This window comes from Macaca fascicularis, chromosome 15 (assembly GCF_037993035.2).
Source record: "Macaca fascicularis isolate 582-1 chromosome 15, T2T-MFA8v1.1".
Lineage (NCBI taxonomy): Eukaryota > Metazoa > Chordata > Mammalia > Primates > Cercopithecidae > Macaca > Macaca fascicularis.
This window is the reverse complement of record NC_088389.1, coordinates 58,211,562-58,217,561: the sequence shown is the minus strand read 5'-3', so window position 1 is coordinate 58,217,561 and position 6,000 is coordinate 58,211,562. Positions and strand designations below refer to the sequence as shown.

The following is a 6,000-nucleotide window of genomic DNA, read 5'->3' as shown; positions in this document are numbered from 1 at the left end:
AAATTTAGAATCTTTGAGTACCACACCTCCCGATTTTGTACCTGAGGAAGTTCTTCAGAACTTAACACAAATTATCTTTCATTTCAGAAGGTCTTATTTCACTGATCCTTGCATAAACATCATTTTCTCATGGTATTGACTAATACTTTAATTTTTCTCCTTAGAATCAAAATTTGATAAACACATTTTGGGGCTCATTGTAAAACAAACATCAGCATACATTATGTTCCCAAAGAAAATCCAAATTGCTTGGTAGATTTGGTGCTTTGTTTTAGAAATTGTCTTTCAAGGCTTTTTAAAGGATCTACGGGCCCCTAATCTTCCCTGGTCCACAATTTCTACCTCCAATTCTACTGGAAGACCCTAAGAACTGAGTTTCCTTAACTGTGGTTTGAACATCCTGATCACTTCTGAGACAATACCATTAGTGAATACATTCTAAGCACGTCATCTGAATATTTACAGACATCTTTTAAAAACGGCTGGATCTGGAAGTTAGGCCATGAAGAGAGGAAGACCTGTGACTTGGACAAGGCTTCAAAGCCGGTCACCTGCTTGTTCATGTGGTAGCAGCTGGTCTAACTGGAATAACTTGGGAAGGAAATTAGGACACACAGTTGGAGTTCCAGCTCTGTCATAAGCTGGCTAAACTGGAATCAGTCACTTAAAACTCTTTGTTAAACCCCAGAGTCATAATCTATAAAATCGGGATAAAGACGTTTGCCTTAAGCCCTCCACCAGTTTTTGGAGGAAACCACAACTGACTGAGCTTTAATTTTTGCACCTGTTGCAATTAAGATGGCACTTCTGCCCTGTCCACTTCACAGGGTTTTTGGGGATGGGATGGGGAGGCAAAACCTTTCTGAGCTTCAGTTTCAAAACAGAGCTAAGAATACATGCCCAACCCGCAAATAAAATTCTAGGAAGAACAGAGGAAAATAGACAGGAAAACTGCAAAATGCAGTCGGCCATACAAGCATGAATTGTCTTGAACACAACAAGCAGACCTGAAGAGGGTTTGTGCGTCTCTCTCCTCTTGGCTCGAGTCACAACCCCATAATGTAAATCAAAATCACTTTTGAAAAAGGCTTTCGCTGTTCAGAGCGGCGTCCGCATTTGTACTCACCTGCGCGTCCCCCGCACCCCACCCTGCTGCCTCGCGGGACGGGGAGGGGGCGGGGCCTAGCCCAGCCCACCCCTCGCGATGCCCCGCCCCGTCGCTCCTGCGCCTGCGCCGTGCGCACCGACCGGCCTCGAGCGCCACGGCGGGAGGTAAGGGGCTCTCTGGAGGCCGCCTCTGGGGGCGTCGGGCCCTGATAGGCTTGGTGGGCCGGGCGCCCTGTGGCGCGCGCAAGAGGCGCTGGGAGGCAAGTGGGGCATTGGATCAGAAGTGCGAGCCCCATGGTGGCTGCTCCTGTCTTTCAGAAGTGGCGGAGCCTCTCTCGGTTTCGTTTTTGGAAGCTTTATTAGAAACTGGTATAGGGAGGCCGCAGACGATGCGAGCGGGACGGCCTTCCGGGGTCGCAGGGTGGAAAAGTTTCCGACGCGCGTCCTGTCTCTGGCGCGCTGTAGGCCTCGGGTCGCCAGGGTCGCCGGCGTCTGGGTTCCGGGACAGACCCGCGCATCCGTTCGCTGGTGGGGGCGTTTGTTGTGTGTGGCCCAGGTGTGCTGTGGGTGACACTGCGAGGAATGACGCGACGCTCGAGGGTAGTGGGGAGTGGACAGGGAGCGAGAGGCCGAAAGCCCCTGCTCACCAGACCCAGAGGTGGTTCGCAGAAGGTCCCACCCCTTGGCTCCCTCCTTTTAGCTATCTGAGGTTCAGAGAGGAGACCTCACATTGACTTTTCTCTCCAAATTCACTGTCTCTTCCATAACTCAGAAACCCAAAGCGGCGGGCCCGAAGAAATCGGGCGCCACCAGTATCCCGAAAAGTGGGACCTCTGAGCCGATGGAAGGTGTTCGTCACTTTTGGGGGCTGGGTTTTCTGAGAAATGGGGTCTTTCACTTATTAATAACCTCCCAAGTAACTTACTGGGAAACATAAGTATTATGGTACCCATCTCATATTAGTTGTAAGCACTACATGATAAAGTTTGTAAAGCACCTGGCACAGTCCTGGCACCCCTCTCTCCAAGTATTAATGCAGTGAATACCATTGCAGTTCTTTGACTTCTAAATGTTTCTACCTGTCTTACGTGAAACATCTTCTTATACATAAAAAACCTTTTTATTTTGAAATAATTTTACAATTACAGAAAAGTTTCAAAAGTAGTACAGAGTTCCCTATTGCTTCCATTAATAATTTTTTAGATACCATAGCGCAATTATCAAAAGCAGGAAGTTAGTATAATACTATTAACCGAATTACTGACTTGTGATTTTTTTTTTTTCCTGTATTAATGTCCTCTTTCTATTCCAGGATCTACTCTAAGACCCGACATTGCAGTTAGTTGTCTTGGGTCCTTGGTCTTCTCCAGTCTGTGACAGTTCCTCAGTCTTTTCCTGTCTTTACATTGATAGTCTTTTTCAGTCTTTATACTCTTTCTGATCTTTACGCTTTTGAAGAATGCTGGTCAGTTATTTTGTAGAGTGCCCCTCAAATGGGGTTTGTCCAGTGTTCTCTCATGAGTAGATTAAGGCTATGCTTTTTTGTTAAGAACACAAAAGTGTGTGTGCCCTTCTCAGTTCATCATATGAGCGTAGCTGATAGATATGACTTATTGCTTGTGAGGTTACTCTTGATCACTTGGTAAGAGAGTGTCTACTGGGATTCTCCAATATAAAGGTCTTATTTTTTCTCCTTATAATTAATTGACATCTTGGGGGAGCTTTTAAACTGTACGCATATCCTGTTTCTCCTCAGACTTTCCCTTGCTAAATTTCACATCCATTGGTGGATCTTGCCTTCAGCAATTATGACTATGGTGTTCTAATGATGATTTTCTACTTTCCTCATTTCTTTATTTATTAATTGAAATTATTCTGTAAGGATGAGCTGCGCTTTTCCCATTTGTTTATTTGTATTCCGTTATTTATTTGTATCCATGTGGACTCAGATGTTTTTCTATTGGTTTTTATCTTACACTTGTGTTATTTTATGTGTGAAATTGTTCAGCTTTGATCATTGGAGTTTTTTTTTTTTTTTTTTTTTTTTTTTTTTTTTTTTTAGGTTGCTTTCTGTAGCTTTTCAGCATGCTTCCATCCTTTTTTTTTTTCTTTTTTGGAACTTCCTAATTTTCTGGTACCATATGATGCCCCAGGCTCATCATATGTTTTCTGTGCCTCAGCCCTGATAATCAGCCACTTCTCCAAAGACCCATAGTTTCTTTTTTTGGAGAATAGTATTTAAACACAAAGATCTGTGCTCTAGGGATGTTCATTGCTCTGGGGTAACATTACTTCCAGGGCCCCACAGAAGACACCAGTCTATACATATGCATACCCATGTATACACAAAGATCTGTATTTATTTCTGTATTTATTTATCCATATATTTTTTAAAAACAAAAGTTCATCCCAGTAGCTTTGCTTCTAGTCTAACACCACAGGGTTCATTCTAGTTTTGTCCCTTATTTTTAACTTCTTTATCTGACAGTGAGAAATCTGACTCTTGTAGTCTACAAAATGTTTTCTTATTTTTTCAGTCCTAGTATACACATAAAGTAATTTCAGGATTTCTGACCTATATTCCTGTGAGAAACACATTTACTAAATAGAGGACAGTGTAGTTCCTTTTGTCTCTAGTCTTACAGTATTCAGTTAAAATATTGTTTTCTAAAGTGGCTTAGATTATTTTTCTTCCTCACTTCTTTCAGTGTGGTTATGCTATTCATTTATAATACAGTTTATGTTTTTATAGTTTCTATTCCATTTTGGAGGGAAAGAGTCTAAAGGTAGACTAATTGAAGCTCCTCCATTATCATGTGCTATGCATATTGTGCTATTTGACTAGAGTGATAGGATTAGCAATGGTGAAGAAATATTTTAGTTCAGGCAGCATCTATTGAACAACAGGTGTGTTCAAAAAACATTTTGATAGGAATGATGGTAGATATAAAGATATCTCTTTGCAGTATAGAAAACAAAAGAGGCAGTGTGATAGATTGGGAAATGTTAATGTTAGACAAGTAACTGATATATTTAACATTTAATAACCTTTTATGAGAGAATAAGAGAAAGACATCCTCTGTAGTAAAACAGATATGTATGACATGAACAGGCAATTCATGGAAGTAAGAAATGCAATGGTTACAAAAAAATAGTGAGAAAGAATGAATAAAATCTAGTACTTGATAGCAGAACAGGGTGACTATAATAATTCAATTGTACATTTTAAAATAACTAGGAGTATAACTGGATTGTTTGTATCACAAAGAATAAATGCTTGAGGTGATGGATACCTCATTTACCCTAATGTGATTATTACACATTGTATGCCTGTATCAAAATAACTCATATATCCCATAAATATATACCTACAACTAATATATACCCACAAAAATTAAAAATTAAAAAAAGAAGAAATGCAGCAGGGCACGGTGCCTCATGCTTATAATCCTAGTACTTTGGGAGGCCAAGGCAGGTCAATCACCTGAGGTCAGGAGTTCGAGACCAGCCTGGCCAACATGGTGAAACCCCATCTCTACTAAAAATACAAAAATTAGCAGGGCGTGGTGGTGCGTTCCTGTAATCCCAGTTACTTGGGAGGCTGAGGTAGGAGAATCACTTAAACCCGGGGAGTGGAGGTTGCAGTGAGCTGAGATCACACCACTTCACTCCAGCCTGGGCCAAAAAAAAAAAAAAAGAAAAAAGAAATGCAAATGGCTGATAAATCCATCCCGTTAGTAATTTAAGGAGTGCAAAGTAAAGCAATAATGAGACATCATTTTTTTCACCAATGGCATATCTTTTTTTTTTTTTGAGACGGAGTCTCGCTCTGTCGCCCAGGCTGGAGTGCAGTGGCCGGATCTAGGCTCACTGCAGGCTCCACCTCCCGAGCTCATGCCATTCTCCTGCCTCAGCCTCCCGAGTAGCTGGGACTACAGGCACCGCCACCACGCCCGGCCAGTTTTTTTGTATTTTTAGTAGAGATGGGGTTTCACCATGTCAGCCAGAATGGTCTCGATCTCCTGACCTCGTGATCCGCCTGTCTTGGCCTCCCAAAGTGCTGGGATTACAGGCTTGAGCCACCGCGCCCGGCCTCACCAATGGCATATCTAAGAATGATAATACTAAGTACATTGGTTGGAATATGGATAAATGGACATCGTGTTATGTTTCTGGTAGGAACATAGTAGGCATAACCTTTTGTGGGATATGGCAATATATATTAAAAAAAACTTTGAAAAATCTGTCTGCCTAATAATTCTATTTCTAGATATTTTTTATTTTTATGTAAATTTTTTCAATTAATACACAATAATTTTACATACTTATAGGATACATGTGATATTTTGATACATGCATACCATGTGTAATGATCAAATCAGGGTATTTGGGATATATATCACCTCAAACATTTATTATTTTTTTGTGTTAGAAGCACTTCAGATCTTCTCTTCTAGCTATTTTGAAATACGCAATAAATTATTAACTATAGGTACCCACTGTGTTATTAAACATGAAAAATTTATTCCTTCTATCTAACTGTATGTTTGTACCCATTTACCGACTTCTCTTCATCCCTCCTGCCCCTTCCCATCGCTCTACTTTCTACCTCCAGGAGATCAACTTTTTTTCCCTGTTTTTATTTAAGAAATGGGGATCTCATTATGTTGCCCAGGCTGGCTTCTAATTCCTGGGCTCAAGTGATCTTCCTACCTTGGCTTCCTGAGTAGCTGGGAGTACAGGCTACATGTTCCATCCATGTTGCTATAAATGACAGGATTTCATTCTTTTTTTTTCTTTTTTTTTTTTTCTCCGAGACAGAGTCTCACTCTGTTGCCCAGGCTGGAGTACGGTGGTGATATCTGGGCTCACTGCAACCTCCGCCTCCTGGGT

The 6,000-nt window shown here is 41.4% G+C and overlaps 1 protein-coding gene across 2 annotated transcripts in view; it reads left to right on the top strand.

Moving 5' to 3' along the window:
- The first annotated feature begins 1,236 nt into the window (after positions 1–1,236).
- STX17 (syntaxin 17) overlaps positions 1,237–6,000 on the top strand; it is a 71,756-nt gene continuing 66,992 nt past the window's right edge. For both annotated transcript variants that reach the window (XM_005581198.5, XM_074016978.1), the window contains exon 1: positions 1,237–1,272. The gene's annotated coding sequence lies outside the window, so the exon portion shown is untranslated. The remainder of the gene's footprint in view (positions 1,273–6,000) is intronic.